The following is a 17,688-nucleotide window of genomic DNA, read 5'->3' as shown; positions in this document are numbered from 1 at the left end:
TTAAGTTAGACAAAGCTCTTTCTTCCAAGTAGTACACACCTTTTCTCAAACCCAGAGCTTGTGTTTAATGAGCCGTACATCTTGATCTCAGTAGCAGGAAGTGATAATGCTGTTTTAATTACCAAATTTGTAAAACTGTTTAGACAAAGAGATACATCTGTACAAACCCACAGAATGTACAACTCTGAGAACCAGCCCTATGTAAACTGTGGACTCCAGGCGATGATGAGCCAGCTCAGGTTCCCCAGCCGCAGCAAATGTGCCCCTCTGGTGGGGACGCTGATGATGGGTGGTGGTGGGGGGGCTCTGAACGTGTGTGGACAACTCAGGTGAGGGTATGTGGGAAATCTCTATACCATCCCCTCAGCTTTGCTGTGAACCTAAAAACTGTTTTAAAAATTAGTCTATTTTGGGGGAAAAAAAGAAGCAGCCACATTCTAGCATCCTCAAAATAGAACATGAAAATGACACCTAATGATTTTATATGTCTGCTGAAGTCCTAGAGAGTGACGGAGGAAGGTTGCCAGACATCAGGCGAAAGGGATAGGAGGTTCCCGTGGTGGGGGGACAGTCCAGGCACAGTGGTCAACCACATGATGGTCTGCATACAGAGGCCACACGAGCCCCATGACACTGTGCACCTGCAGTGCACAATGTCAGTGATAAACTGTAGCCGCCAGTCCAACGGTAGTCAAGATAATCTACCGAAAAGCAGAATTTGTAACTTGCTCCTCTGATTAAGACCATCATTGAACAACTCTGCTCTGAAAAGAAATTAGCTGTGTACTTCTGTCTCCATAGCTAGGCTATGAGCTGTCTGGTCTTAGGGATTCGTTTTACTCATCTTTACATCCCACAGCACCAAACACAGTAAGTAACAAACATGTTACTTAAGAAACAGAGGGAAGGTGCTCAGGAGCACGCACAGCAGGGACTCCTAGCTTTATGCAGAGGCTTTTATTTCTCATTCTGTAACAATGGAGAAAGTGAGAAAGGCCTAGTAAGTAGATCCAGCCTGTGGCTAAAAATGGGAGTCATCCACCAAATTCAGGGTCAACTGACGGAATGTGACAGGGACAGCTAAAGCAGTGTCACAGCAAGCAAAGTTTCAGTGGACATGGTCTCTCTCTCTCTCTCTCTCTCTCACACACACACACACACACACACACACACAATAGTATCTCATTAAATTGAATTGTTATACACTAAAGATAGAATCTGAAGAAGTGATATCTTTGGTGTTATAATTTTTTTCAAGCAATGTAACAAAAATACCCTATCACTCACTTATATCAGAGTGACCCAGTTTCCAGGTAAAGTGACAAGTGCATGCCAGACCTTCGTCCGGGTTCCAGTGGTATGAAGGTGAGAAAAGCATGCACTGTGTGTGTGCAGTGAAACCACAGAAATGGTTTTTCTTTGTCTTTTTTTTAATTACTTTATTGTTGTTCAATTACAGTTGTCTGCATTTTTCCCCACCCCTCCCCCCACCCCCCTAAACCCACCTCCCTCCCTTGCTTCCACCCTCCCCCTTGGTTTTGTCTGTGTGTCCTTTATAGTCGTTCCTGAAAACCCTTCTCCCCACTGTCCCCCCACCCGCCCACTACTGTTAGATTGTTCTTAATTTCAATGTCTCTGATTATATTTTGTTTGCTTTTTTCTTTTGTTGATTATGTTCCAGTTAAGAGTGAGATCATACAGTATTCTAACATGCCCGATCTCGTCTGATCTTGGAAGCTAAGCAGGGTCGGGCTTGGTTAGTACTTGGATGGGAGATTTTTCTCTTTTTATCAAATGACCAACGCCCAGAGTTTACAAGATAGAACCAGATGCTGTGACACGGGGTCCAAGGTGATAATAACTGATGTGGGGAAGCCTTTAGGGTTCTATGGGTTGCTAAGAAAATTTTACTCTTCCTCCAACAGTTTCCCTCTGCCATCTCTTTGAGAGTCCATTTGTTTCCCTCTAAGTTTTTGGTGTGCTCACTGTTAAAGCTGTAGATAAGGGAGAAAATAACTCAGATGATGACCATGTGTGAACATGAACAAGAACGAACTGTGGGGAATGCTTCCAGGGTGAGGAATCAAGGGATGCTTCAAGGCAGGTGGGGCATAACTGGGTCCCTGCCTTTATTTACCCAGATGTAGTACTTTCCTGGCTATGTTTTTTTCCTTCTCTGTGACCAACAATGACAATTCCAATGTTCCTTAAACTCTAAAATTATCCTGCTTTTTCAAAAAAGAAAAATATGGAATGCTTCACACATTTGCAGGTCATCCTTGGGCAGGTGCCACGCTGACCTTCTCTGCGTTGTTCCAATTTTAGTACACGCCCAAGGGACTATTAAAACTATACTTTTTAAGTTGAATGAAAAAAATGTGAGACATTATATAATAATAATAATCTTGGAGCAGCAGCAAGTGCTGCTTTAGCCCATGCTATTTCTTCATCAGTACCTGGGCAAAGTGCTTCCCATGCACTGGCTAATTTAATCCTCACTGCAACTCTGAGAAATCCATGTCATTCTGACCACCTCAGAAAGGTCGACACTATGTGCCAAAGGCCATGAAAACCTAACATGCGGCCGAGACACCTAAACGCACGTGTCTCGGTCTGGTGTCTGCATGCTCACCCAGATGGTACACTCTTGGCAACTGTGAAAGCAGCCATTTGGACGCTGTGCTCAGCAACAGGGCCAGGCCAAGCTGGGGACAGCACACGTGCTAGAGAACTTCTACTCAACACAGTCAGAACCCAACAAGGTTGTGTTATCCCCCATTCTCAGCTTTCTGCTTGGAATTTGGGGATGTCACCACTGCCCTCTGCCTCACAAGAGAGCCATGAAGACCAAATATATTGCACAGGTGGACAAGCATTTTGAAAGACAGGATAGAAAAAAATCATATCTCAGTTTCCACCTGACTCTTGGACCAAGCGCCCAGCAACATGTATCACGTGTCCACGGAGGTTCCATCTAGGCTCTGAGCTAGTCCTGGCAGAAATATTCTTCCCCCATAAATCGCTGGCCTTAGGATCTTTAGCATGAAGATGGGATGAAAACCAGCAAAGAGGAAAATTTTGGCTGGTGTGTCCCTGTTTGCATTCATCATCTCTTAGAGTCCTGTACTGAATTGTTTCCATGTGTAATTTTATATAGAAATTTTCCATGTGTATTTCTTTATATGCTAACCCATTAAATTATATAATATATTCACAATAATATTTAAGTACATTGAATATGAATACATATAAACACAGACATGGTTGCAAGTTCTTTCAGGGTAAAGATTATGTCTTCAGTTTCTAATTGTCCATATGTCTGATACGGCACTTGGTACACAATGGTATTGCTAATCGTGCCTATGTGAGACACAGTACAGAAACAACGGTAGCAGTTCTGATATGTACTACGAGGGAAATGGCATGCGTGGAAGTTGGAAGCAGGGAGCAAATGAGGAACAAAGAAAGAACTTTGGAATGATTAAAATTGTACAATTAACTCAATGTATCCTCACACCCTAAAATGATGTCCGCTGTTCCCTGGAATAAATTACAAACACACGAAACACATACAACCATTGCGAGCATGGTCCTCACCTCAGGCAATGTCAGACATGGAGGACTGATACTTGTCAGTCATACGCTGCAAATGGGTTTTCTTCTTACTCTCGTCTCCAAAAGTAAAACAGAATAGCCAATGCCCCAGTTGGGGTCCCATCAATACAAGTGAAAATCTATCATTAGTTTCACTCTTTCTAAAGCAAATGGAGAGAAACTAATATAAAAAAATTTCAAGCCTGCCTAACTATGTAAAATGACACCAGAGAAGCCAAAAATAGAATTACCCACTGCAAGAGTTAACCATTTTCAGTGAATGTAAAATAGTCCTAATGAAATCTGTAATTATTTTCTTAAATCATAGATAACCTATTGCTATTGCAAATGAAAAAAAAAAGAATCTAACAAGTACTTCATCTCTGAGATGATGACAAAAAATACAAAGAGAAATTAAATTACAAGTTGAATTTGTTCTTTATATTTGATCTAAACAATTTTAAGAGCTAAGACCTGTCTGCCTCCTTCTGACATCGGACAATTCTCCAGGACGTTTACTTCCATGGGGCTTTATTTGAATACAAACCTCAAGGTAGAGTTCTTCTAAAATTGAAGGCATTAATTTTTATTCAAAGGACAAGGTTTTCCAACATTATTGAAAAGACGGTTCTGATTGCTTTCCAAGAAGCTAGCTGAAGCCCATTAAGTCATAGTATTAAAAACTCAGAAAAAAAAATCAGTTAGGTTTTTTTCCATTCAAAACGTCAAAAAGTCGAAGTTTTCCTAAGAAGCAAACAGAAGGCCATTGCTCCCAGGAAAGATAAAGGTGATGGGCCTGGGCAGCCAGCATGGTAATGAGCCCCTTCTGTCTGACTTGCCCACTGACATTCCTGCACCGCAGCAAAGCAGCTGCCAGGGCCTGGGAGTTTAATAGGCACATATAGTCGTTGTCAGTTTTTATTGCACATTTTGGGACTCTTTATCAGCATATTATGTAGTTTAGGTCATTAGTAGAACAAAGAAACTATACTAAGCAATCCAACTCTGCAGATTGCAGCAAACTCGTCAACCAATATAAATGTGTGGGGCAATTAAATTAGATGTGGAGAGATAGCCTAATGCCTCTGAGGTGCTACAGCGATAAGACGGGGCTATCAATCCTGACTGAGTCAAGTGGTATCTGCAGTGTGCCTAACAGCTCTTGGAATAAGTCACACAGACATGGTGCTAAGTGAAAGGGGAGGAGACCAACTTCTTTTCAAGTCCTTGAGTGAATGAAGGAGAGAAAAATATACACGAGTGTTGGCTTAATGTACTTCAAGGGTAATTAGGAAATAGCCATTTTCTATTTCTTCCAGATGCTATATGAACTAAGGACAGACTTCTCCTTAACTCTAGGGGCTAAGTTTTGACACAGGTGGCATTTCTCTTTTGCATGCACACCCACTCACTAAGCACCAGGGAAAAGGAGCTCTTCATGCAGGCAAAGAGATGCTTCATCCCAGAACACTGCCTCCCGACCTTCTTGGGGCTGCCAGTTCTCATGAGCACAGGTCTCCAAGAGAGAGGCTGGGAGATGGCATCACAGGCATGAAGAGGTCATCCCTCTCTGTCACCCCATGAAAACCACCGAGTTACTGTTTCATGTAACCCCAGTGCTTACCTCCATGCCCAGCACATAGTTGGCTCTGAGCTAATATTTGTGGACTGACCTACTGCACTAGAATGAGCCTCCAAACCTACAGCTGCACATTGCTCTAGTCTGGAAAGAAGGCAGAGTAATGTATTCATTAAAGGGAAGGGGAAGTGAATAACCACACAACCCAGAGTGTCTGGCCAACATTCATGTGAACCAGCACTGAGCTGGGCGCTGATAATCCAGCAATGGTTTTGTAAATGTATGGAGGTCAAGACTAAGGGGCTGCTGTGGGACCACACACCGTGACTGCTATCACTCAGTCTGTGGGCTCCCAGTGTGCATCAGCCAGGTCTGTCTGTGGTTCCCTATCCCAGGTTTACCTGCTGTTTTAGCTGATACAGTGTTCTTGTATGTGTAGTCGGGCTAGTATTTCTCTGAATAGTGGAGTCCCAAGTTCACTACATTATCTGATCTGGTCTGTCCCTTCTCTTAAGGCCCAGCGTGGTAAAGACTACCATGGGAGAGTCCAGAGACCCCATAGTGACCCAGACCCTGTCCCTGTCCCCAGTTATCCACTCTCCAGTGAGTCAGACCTGAGTGGTTTACACACACCTCCAGCCAGGTGGGAGGTGAAGACTGCCAGAACCTAATAGTTCAGCCAGAGATGCAGTGGAGAGTGTTGAGTAAAGAGAAGAAGACTTAGAGGGAAAAATCACAGAAGCCTTTCTCTTAGTTAGTTCTGACAGAATGGACAGAGAAAGTGGGCTACACAGACAGAAGAACAATTCAGGTAAAGGAATCAGTTTGAACGGATTTGGCAAAGACTAAAAGGGACTAAAAATACATAATCCCAGCGTATGAGTAAGCAGGCACCCTAATATACTGCCGATGGATATATACAACTACACATAACTTCTGAACAGTCACTTCACTCCAGGAATTTGGGCTACAAAAGTAAATGGATAAGCAGACAAGGTCACAGGCATCACACAGTTCTCAGAGGACTGTTCATAGTCTCACACCACTGAGAGTGCTGTAGACCTAAAATGTGCCCGCCGGAATATGGACAGGCAAGACGACACACAGAGAGAACGCTTGGGAAGAAACACTTTAGAAAGTGGTTATCTCTGAAGAGAATGGAGTTAGGTATATTATTCCTTCAGTTTGCTCTCTCAGTCTCACATCATGAGTGTGTATAACTTTTGTAATGAAAGAGCAAATAAGTTCTTAAGAACAAAAGCTCGATTAAATATCCTTCGAGGCCTTGCTCAATTCCATACTCCTTTTTAAAAGCTTTTATGGCTACCTTTGCTGTACATTGTAGCCATCTAAATCATACTACATTATACGATATTTATACTCTCATATATTGGATTGGCCCAAAAGTTCATTTGTTTTTTCCGTAAGACAGCTCTAGTAGCACTTAGTTGTTTTTAACATCATTTGAAAAAAAATTTGTTAGATTGCATTGTGACAGCTGTCATATCACTGTGCATTTAAAAAATATCAAAATTGGTGAATTTTTGTGTAGCCATTTTAATATTGAAGATGGAAGAAAATATGCATTTCTGGCATATCATGCTTTATTATTTCAAGAAAGGTAAAAATGCAAAAAAAGGATTTGTGTAGTGTATGGAGAAGGGACTGTGACCCTTGAAGACAACAGTGTGGCTGCAAGCTCGCTGTCACCCTGGTGGTTAAGCTACGACATCTGGCAGGTCTGGTGTATCTGGATGTGACCCAACAGTAAGTGGAGGAGTGTCTGTATAGTGTGTTGCAGTAGTGAAAACAAACAAACAAAGAAACAAAAAACTCACTTCGATTTTAAACCTTGGACAAATGAAACAAGAAATTATCATGCTTTAAAATGGAAAATGTAGTAGTAACTACATCACTTTACTGAACTATCAACATAATCCCAAAAAAGATTTCTATTTTTTCCCAAGCAACTCTTCCAAAATAGAAATTTTACATATACAAATAGAAGGAGCTCTTTATATAACATAAATGTAGACATCAATGATTAGAAACTACAGGGACAATGTTATAGTTATCTTAAATAATTTATTCTTCTCAACAGTAACCAGAAAATATTGTTTTAATTTCCTCTTCACTTTTAAAGAAAATGTGAATAAACACAATGGGTTTGCTGCCTTCCACTCCTCTGACTCACTGCAGGCTTGCTCTGCTCATAGGCCAACATGCCCACTGCCCTCTTTCCTAAATTCCTCAGTGTCCCCTGCAGAAATAAGCCTAAGGTTAGGAGATCACCATTCAAGAGGCTTCCTGGTCAAGCTTTTAGATGTGACGGGTATGTCTGCTACCCTGATTGTGCTAATGGTTTCAGTGTTTGCATATGTCCAAACTCATCGAATTGTACATACTAATAATTATGTGCAGGTTTTGTGTATCAATTATACCTTAAAATATATAATAGTCTATTGTTTGTTCATTTATTTTGTTTCTTAGGTTCCACATATAAGTGAAATCATATGGTATTTGTCTTTCTCCAGTTGACTGACTTTATTTAGCTTAATACTCTCTAAGTCCATCCATGCTGTCACATATGATAAATTTCATTCTTTTTCACAGCTGAGTAATAGTCCACTGTAAAAGATGCACTACATCTTCTTTATCCACTCATCTATCAATGAACACTGAGGTTGCCTCCATGTCTTGGCTGTTGTAAATAATGCTGCAATAATACTATCTGTGGTGTCAGATGGGCACTAAAACTTACCAGATGATCACTCCGTAAATCTCTGATCACTACATTGTACACTGGAAACTAATATAATGTTACATGTCAGCTGCAATGGAAATAATTAGTTTTTTAAAAAATATACGAGTCTGGTTTATTCCACACACATTCCTGCTGTCCTACTTTTTTTTCCTGACAAAATCTTCTCTTCCAAACCCCCAGCTTCCTGTCTCCCCTCAGCTGCTTTCTAGTCCATTCTGAAAACCAAATATCACCTCTTCCTTAGAGGGTCTCCTCTCGTGCTTCTCCCCACCCCAGGCCCTCCTTCCAAACCTTCCTTCCATGCCACCGGCCTAACATGGTCCTCCTCTCCCTCTCTACTCCCACCATCCCTGGTAAACCTCCCTCAGAATACTGAAATGACCAGTTATGTGTCTGTGTTCTTTGTGGGACCTACTCCTGGAAGGCAAGGACTATTTTCTGTTGCATCCTCAGTGCCTAGCACAATGTTTGGCACAAACAGTGCCCAAGATAATAAGCATCAACTTCTATCTAATGGAAGAAAAATGAACAAACCTAAGGACCCACAATTTCATGTTAATAAAAACTATTCTTATAACTTATATCCCAATTTGAGTTATAACTTCATTGTCCCTTAAGGACAAACTCTGGTTACTATACATATTTCAGCTTTCAGACTCTATAAAAATGTTCGCATAGAACCAAACTGGGCTCCCTTCTTTTGATCTCCATGTCCTACTATTGAAATCCTATGGGATGTATATATGCAGAGATGGGGGTAGGGGTGGTACTTCGCAAACACTGAAAACATTAAAATCAAGAGGAGAAAAAGAATTTGAAAAGGCTATAACCCAAACCAGAATAACTGCTAACACAAACAGGCCCCTTCCCGAACGTAAGCGGCCACAAGTAATGGCTCACCTCAAAGTGGCCGCAGTGATACTGTTTACCCTCCATTTGGGGTTTAAAAGCATTTTAGCTGATGAACAGGCCCTGGAGCAGAAACATCTCAACTCCCGCTAGCGCCCAGCAGAGCAGTAACTTCTTTTGATTAATTTCCCAGCACTGAAAGCACAGAAGGAGATCAAACCAGGCTCTGTCCTGAACGATTAAACAAGCCGGTGGTGCCTCCGGGACGGTGTGTCGGCATGAAAGCTGGATGGGGTCGAATGCAAAAGCAACAAATATCTTAGATTGATTAATGCTTATAGGATTTTTTCCCCTTAAATGTCATAACACTTCATTCAATGGTCAAACCAAAGAGTTCATGTAACATTTAAAACAGAAAAAAGTTCCAAAAGCTTAAGAAAATTCAGATGTGTAGGGAGGAGAAAAATCAGGTCATTTCTAAAGCACCTTCAAAACAGTCTGCCAGCACTGACTGGTTTGCCGAAAGATCTTCAACCTGGAATAGCACAAGGAAAAGCTTATCACCTCCTTTCATTGAAAAATAATTTGTCTGTTTCTTTATTTTTCTTCATTGAAATTATTTAGCCCACTCACAATGTTCAATACTAACCGTATACACTACCTTGGAAACATGGAGCTAAACAAATACATCTCTACTTAGTTTTTTTTAAAATTGAAGTTTAAATCAAACCGATTCCCAAATCTGAATGAACTACATGTAAATATTAGTAAATAACAGATTTTCTGAATGATTAGCTCAATCTATTTTTTAAAACCCAGTGAATCTCTTTGTAAAAAAAAAAAAACACTAATTTATATACTTCTAAAAAAGATCTGAACAAAGGCAGCTAAAATTACCAGCTTAATGAAAAGTCAGATTTTGCTTATTTTATAACCCAAGGAACATTTCTTAGGTAATTCAATAGTATTCTCACAAATGTACTGGTGTGTTCTTGGGCTGCTCACTACTACTCTTTCCTAATCTGTAAAATAGGGATGATGAAGCCTTGGAGGATTTTAAGATTAAATGAAACAGTGTACATAAAACATAAACTTAAAACTCTGCCATATTCCATCCCTCCCCAGACACTCTACAGGTCTAAATTAGACTACTACCGAACACTCCCTTTGCTAACATGCACCCCCCTCATGGGGGGGCTTCACCTCCTCTGTTTCTGCACAGATCTCACTGTGTCTTAGGAGGTCCCTCGCATGCAGCCCTAAGGGCAGAGACTGTTCTGCAAGGTTGTCTGGTATGGGGAAGACATTATGATACCCTCGACTACTTCTGCCAAAAAAATGAAAATGGAATCCTTTTATATTTTTAAACTATCATGTGGAAAGACCACAAAAATTTGGGAATGCAAAACTGAAAATCAACTCTTCCACTGACCTTCCCACATTCTGTCCTCTGATAAAGATATATGAGCCCAAAGAGCATGGGCATACAGGCATGTTTTCTTGCTCCAGCACTCCGGGTTAGTCAAGCTCTGATCCCCTATTACCACTAATGGATAAAACCAAGGGGTTGTAGATGAGCTGGCTATAAGTTTCTACTAACCCCTTTTCTGATTTCTTATGTGTGTGCAGAGAGATAGAAATGTGCTATGCTAAAACTTTCAAAGACGGTGACGTCTGTCCTTCCTCATTAAAAAACAATTTAAGAACTCTTGGGTGAGGTCAGGAAATGCAAGGAGGAAGGGTCTCATTTTACAGAGGAAGCAGGGGAGCTGAGCAGAGTGAACAGGATCCTCACTGGGCTCCAGGGCTCTCCCAAATGGACCTAAATGCATCTTATCTGAGAGGCCCCGGTCACAGGCGTATTTTGAAAGAACAGGCAGATAAGTTGATGATACCACAAAGTCTCGAGTATAATAAAATTTAAAAATACCTATGAATTATTCCACCCTGGGTTTGAGTTTGGTTGTAAGACTACAGCTCTCACTCTGATCTGTTCATACACAGTATAGTCTTTAAAATGTACTTCTCCTTAAATAGTCCTCAGTTAGAATTGTTAGATCTTGAACTGTTGAGGGAATGCTTTGCTGTCTTCTTCTTGTTGAGCAAACACATGTCTGTCTGTCCAGGGGAGGAACTGTGCTAGTAAACTTTCCTGTCAATACCGATCACCACACCTCCAATGAGTAATCAGGGAACATAACAGATTCGACCTGGGTTCATTTTTTTCTAACTATAATGCAGCTTCACAAATATTTGAGCACCTATAATATACATAGTGACCTCAAATATTTTTCTACAAAAAGAGACCATTTCATGTACAAAAAAAGGCCATTTAAAGTCCTTCCAATTTCCAATTCAAATTCTTTTAACAGCTTCACTCAAAGGAACTTTATTTGCTTGTGTGTTAAAGTCACCCTTCTCACTTCCCCAAGTTAAAGAACCAATGAGATATCCGTGCTATGCCAGCCATCCTGCTTTGAGTTCATGTCGGCGTACAAATTCCTACAGACAGCCAGAACACTCTGCACATGCCTTTCTTGTCCTCATTGGAGTTTTTATTTGTTTTTAAGTGTTTGGTGTTGACTTGGCTTTATCATTAGTTCATTGAGAATGCCATTGAGAATGCCATTGAGAATGTCATTGAGAATGCCAATTTCATTCAGCTTGAAAAATGACTAATATGAATTACATTATCTAGATTTTTAACTCTTTTCTGAAAAGCGTTATTTGCAGTGGGGATCTCTTTGGTATTGAATAGCATTTTGGAAAAGGCTCACTGCAGAAAAATAAGGTATCTGGAGTATGGTGACAACAGCAGAGGCACAAACACAGAGACCGGGTTTAGTCAGCCTCACGCTCAGCATTCTGTCAGAGCTGGGGGACCTATTCCCGCACCACTTCTCTTTTACTAAATATCCTTTTGGGCACCAAAAACTACTGCATTTCTAGGAAACTTGAATAGTGGATGAAACTGAGGTGTATTTGTTAGTTGCTTACCAATACTCTTCTTTTTTATTTAAATTTTTTTATTGTTGTTCAATTTCAGTTTTCTGTATTTTCTCCCTACCCCTCCAAACAGTAATACTCTTTTTTAAAGCAATAAAAGTTCTACTTGCATTAAAGATTAATAGTGGCACTTATTTCATTCATGAAATATTACTGTCATTTCTTCAATACTGTCCTATCTTTGTATCAATAGTGTCCTAGCTAAATGCATATTTACTCTCCATGTAAACACTCAAGCGTGTCCCCAATCACCAGGAAAATTCCGTGGTCAGCCAGAGCACAGATGGACTCCAAACAAGCCAAAGAAACATTTTCAGTCCTCATGAGATAATCCTGAAAATGATATCAGATCCAATGCAAGCATCTCATGTCCACTTTTTGGAACCAAAACAAGATATAAATAAAGTTAATTGTACAGCTGACTTTAAATTTTAGGCTGGGTCCCCTGTCACCAAGTATGCCTCTTCCCATTGACAGCAACTGGCTTGCAGCACAATGCACATGGCTTGTCATATTACCTCCAGGAAACAAGTGGGAGGGTGAATCATACACCATCAGCACTCCCACCTGATCCCTAAAACTCCAAAGCCAAGTCAGAAGAGGTGGGTCCACTCTAGTGTCAATCATAACACATCCAAAATCACTGAAATTTTCTCAAAAGGTGTTCATTTCCCCCTCCCCTCTGGATTTTTTGAGATATAATTGACACCCAACAATATGTAAGTGTAAGGTATGCACTGTGTTGATTTGAAACACATATTTTGCAAAATAACCACCATAGTGTTAGCTAACACCTGCATCACATCAAATAATTAGCAATTCCTTTTCTGTGGAAAAGAACATTTAAGATCTCTTTTAGCAACTTCAAGGGTATAATACAATATTATTCACTATGATCGCTACATTGTACTTCCAGAACCTTTTCACCTTTCACCTGCATGTTAGTGCTCTCTGACCCGTCTCCCAGCCCCTGGTAACCACCATTCTAGTCTTTGTTGCTATGAGTTTGGGTTTTTTTTAGATTCCACATATAAGATGTATCATACAGTGTTTGTCCTTCTCTGACTTACACTTTTGCTTTTATTTATATGTAGGCCATGAGACCACATCCTCTGATAATATATCTAAGGTCCTATCCTCTGAAAATGCAACCTGTGTCAAATTAGCAATGTTAAGAAAACCCCAGTATTTCTCTCTGGATGAAATCACTTTAATTTCACAGCATGCCTTGTAACAAGCTATTTTTTGCTTGTTTGTTTGTTTGTTTACAAACACTATCTGAAACAGGTTACTCTCACCACTGCAGCTTCGAGATTTCTAACCAATGTTACATAATAAGGACATAGCTGAACTAGGATCCATAGTGCCTTCTTGACTCTCAAACTAATTACCAGCCCATATTAACTCCTAATTATTAATATCACTGGTGTAACTGAAATGAAACACACAATCTCAAAATATAGAACCATGTGGATAAAAAATAACTACTCCCCTTCCCCACCTTAGTCCTTTTGAAAAATGTAGGGCAAGCGCATTCTAAGTGAAACATGCAAACACGCCTGCGCAAACCCCCGTGGCCCAGCAGCGCGTCCGACCCCGTGAACGCGCACATTGGGGCAGCAGGAGCCTCACGGAGAGGGGCACGCAAATGTACGAGAGGACGGAAAGAGCAAGCGAGAGAGTGAGTGCAAGTAGCACAGTGACACAACAGAAGAAAACAGAAAAATATTCATAGTTTCAAGTTTAAATAAAATCTACTACATTCATATTGGTTTATAAAGGCTGAGGAACAAAAGAGAATTGGGTGTCTAAGAAAATTCACACATGGTAAATAACTTTCAGTCTCTTCCCTCTTATAAGATTAAGGCCCATATTAGATGTTAGTTTGTAAAAATTACTAAACCAGATACACAAGAAAAGATAATTAATTAATGGCTTTAAATATTTCCAGCATACTAAAAGACAGTATATATTTTTTCTTTCATAAGTAATGGATGTAGTCACAGGATTAACTTACATCCTAAAACATTTCAAAATACTTTCCTTATAACCTGAAATACTCTTTCCAAGGACATTCCATCAATGAATAAATCAACTGCTAATGGATAGTATGCATGTTCCTCAGAGGACCTTCACCTCATTCATCAATATAGGTTTTCATAACTAATTAGTATCCTTGCTAAGGTTAAGGAAAACTCAGCAACAGGTGAAGTAGATGAAATTGACCAACTTGTTGAAAGCTTTAGAACAAATCACTGCAGAACTCTTTCAATGGTGCTGCTTGACACCTCAAGACACATTTGCCTAATATTTCTTTAAGCTATTTCAGTCCGACATATGCCAGAACCTGACGCAACATCTCCCATTACAAATGAAAAACGTGACTGGTAAATTCCATATGTAAAAATGAAGCTATGTTCCCAGATTTTGTGACCACCCACTGCAGGAGCAATTCCTACCATCTCCTCCATGCCCTCAAGCTTATTATCCTTTGTGCTTCCTTCCCTGTGGCTGGACCACCCTCCTCTCTGCTAAAATTCTGCAAGAATCTCTCTATGATACTGTCACCCTTGTATTAGTCATTTCCTAGGTCTGCCAGGACCTAGTGACACAAACTGGGGTTGGGGAAAGGGCTTACACAACAGAACTTCATTGTTTCATGATTCTAGAAATCCAAGATCAAGGGGTTGGTGGGTCCCTTCTCAGGGCTGTCAGGGAGAATGGATTTCAGGCCATTGTTTCCTAGCTCCTTGTGGCTTGCTGACAACCTTTGGTGTTCCTTGTGTTGTAGAAACATCAGCCTGATGTCTGCCTTCATCTTCCTGGGGTGTTCTCCCTGTGTGCCTATTCGGGTCCATATTTCCTCTTCATGTCAGGACCCTAGTCATATTGGGTTAGGACCCACCCTAATGACATCACCCTAATTTAACTAATTATATCAGAAACAACCAGATTTCCAATCAGGGCCACATTCTCAGGCACTGGGGGTTAGGACCTCAACATGAATGGGGGGACACAATTCAGCCTATAAAACCCACATCTTTCGCTTCTTCAAAAATCCTCCCCAACAGGCTCCCCAGGAAGGCCCATGTGACAAGAGCCCCGCCCCACCTGTGGGCACTGCACATTGTCCCATATCCCATATCCTTCAGATGGAAAGGGACAGAATGGGGGCCTTCTTCAAACCTCCCAAGGCCCTTTCCAAACCACGGCTTTCTTCACTTGCCCTAAATTCCCTGGTTATTAATTAGTTCCCAATGCCTATCCTTCAGAACAGGTGACTCAAAAAGTTCACTACCAATAAAGTACAAGTGGGGAGGAGAGATTCAAATAAGTCAAATAAGTTTGGGAAGCACAGTGTTCTCTATCTCACCCATCTGAAAATTTAAAGTAAATATGCCAACAAGTGGTGGTGAGGAGGAAAAGATTTTGAGAAAAACAGAGCCTTCATTTTTCATTAGCCCCTGTCATACTTTCTTATGATGACATATATGTGGGTCCCTATTTGTTGCCGGCTTTAGGCATATGGTCTTCATTGACATTAACAATACACTTTACATATGTACCTCATCTTATATACCTCACGTGCACATCGAGGAATTAGACTCTTACACATACGTGTAAGGAGGGTTGCTCAGATTTCCATCAGTAAACACCTACACCTTCTGGAAGTCTGTAAGATACACGGATAAGATAGGCACCTGCCCTTGGGCATTGTGGACTCAGGCCCAGATATCCCAGAGCCTTCTCAAAGCATCCTAAGATCCAGTCTCAGAACATAATTCTTCCAGTTTCTGGCTTCAGTGCCATCCCCACAAATGCCATGATACTAAGCCCACATTTTGTAAAGGTAGAATTTTAGTTAAAGATCAATAATCTAAATAAAGCTGCAATGAACACCGGGTACTTATGTTCTTTCAAGTTAGTGTTTTGAGTTTCTTTGGATATATTCACAGAAGTAGGATCACTAGGTCAAAAGGCAGTTCCATTTTTCATTTTTTGAGGTAACTCCATACTGTTTTCCACAGTGGCTGCACAAGTCTGCATTCCCACCACAGTGCAAAAGGGTTCCCCTTTCTATACAACCTTGCCAACACTTGTTGTTTGTTGATTTATTGATGGTAGCCATTCTGAGTGGTGTGAAGTGGTATCTCAGTGTGGTTTTACTTTGCATTTCTCTGGTTAGTGATGTTGAGCATCTTTTCATATATCTATTGGCCATCTATAGGTCCTCTTTGAAGACATGCCTATTCAGGTCTTTTGCTCATTTTTAATTGGATTTTTTTTTTTGGTGTTGAGTTTTATAAGTTCTCTGTACATTTTGGGTATTAACCCCTTATCAGATGTATTGGAAAATATGTTCTCCCATTCTGTGGGTTGTCTTTTTATTTTGTTGACAGTTTCCTTTGCTATGCAAAAACTTTTTAGTTTGATGTACTCCCATTTGTTTACTTTTTCTTTTGTTTCCCTTGCCTGAGGTGATATATCACAAGTGTCTATCAGAAGATGAGTGGATAAAACAACTATGGGGCATTCACACAAAGGAATGCTACTTGGCCATAAAAAATAAGAAAAATTTATCCTTGGTGACAGTATGGATGCACCTGGAGACAATTATGCTAAGTGTAATAAGCCTGTCAGAGAAAGACAAATACCACAATTTCACTGACATGTAGAATCTAATGAACAAACTGAACTAACAAGGAAAATGGAGACAGACTCATAGATGGAGAGCAAGATGACAGCCTTTGGGAGGGTTGGAGGTGGAGGAATGGAACAAAAAAAGAAAAGGACTCATGGACATGGACAACAGTGTGGTGACTGCGGGAGGGAAGAGAACATAAGAGGGATGAATGGTAATGGAAAAATGCAATAAAAAATGCTTAAAAGATCAATAATTCAACTCTCCTAAGCTTTTAGATTTAAGAACTAAAATTCTTTTACAGTGAAAAAGTTTTATATTTAAAACTAGCCAACTGGACTTAGTACAGATGATCCCAATTTTGTTGGCAATATACAAAGCTTCAGTCAGGAGCCGGTCGAACATCAGCCTTCTCTCCATCAAGGCTGATCAAGGTGTTGACCTGGGCCACGTTAAGGTCACAGAGCTCTTCACAGCCAGTTTGATCTGGTGCCTTTTGGCCTTGACACCCACAACAATAAACGCAGGTGTGTCGTTGTCTTCTATCTTCTTCATGGCTGACTCAGTAGTCAGGAGGAATTGAAGATGGTACAGTGGTCAAACTTCTTTCTCCTGGGGGCACTCTGTGGAGGATATATGGGCAGCCTCTGGAGCCAGAGCTTTGGGGTCTCAGGCTGTCAAGGTGGGTGACAATCAGGTCTTTTGGTGTGTGTGTGACTGTTGGCGCCTTTCAGCACTGCTTTCTTTGCCTTCAAAGCCCTTGCTGTCTTCAGCTTCAGGATGGGCAGGGGCTTCCTTCTTTGATTTTTGATGCCATCTTTTTGAAAAAAGCAAGAGCTAAAATTTTGCTTGAGCTTATGTTTCAGCTTTCCAAGAGAAGCATGTATTCTGGATACTCTGCTCATTAACTTCTGATTATCATCAAGGGAGACAATCAGTTTCAATGTTTTAAGAAACTAAGCAGCAATCTGCTTCCCACCTTGAACGTCATCAGCATCCTCAGATGTTAGATTTACACACACATCTAAGTTTCCATGATTTTTTAGAATTGGTTGATTTTTATGTGAATTTTTCAGAGAAATGTCTTTCCTATAAAAATATGAGAACCTATAACTGTCCTTAAACATAGTTATTTTCTTATGCAGTTCTTAAAGCCATACATGTTTTTAAAAGTCTGCTTATTAAAATAGCACTATTTACTATAGCTATATTTAATACAGGTGAATAAGCACAGTCTTATGAAAATAAAGGAAT

General features: G+C 40.5%; 1 protein-coding gene and 1 pseudogene across 1 annotated transcript in view; both read right to left on the bottom strand.

Annotated features, from left to right (window-relative positions):
- Positions 1-17,688, bottom strand: part of ATP8A2 (ATPase phospholipid transporting 8A2) — a 568,312-nt gene that overhangs the window by 221,789 nt on the left and 328,835 nt on the right. The gene's annotated exons all lie outside the window — the stretch shown is intronic.
- Positions 2,243-2,341, bottom strand: LOC123822796 (annotated as a pseudogene).

Source organism: Phyllostomus hastatus, unplaced genomic scaffold (assembly GCF_019186645.2).
Source record: "Phyllostomus hastatus isolate PE091 unplaced genomic scaffold, TTU_PhHast_1.1 phas_contig_41, whole genome shotgun sequence".
Taxonomy (NCBI): Eukaryota; Metazoa; Chordata; class Mammalia; order Chiroptera; family Phyllostomidae; genus Phyllostomus; species Phyllostomus hastatus.
This window is presented reverse-complemented; position numbering and strand designations above follow the sequence as displayed.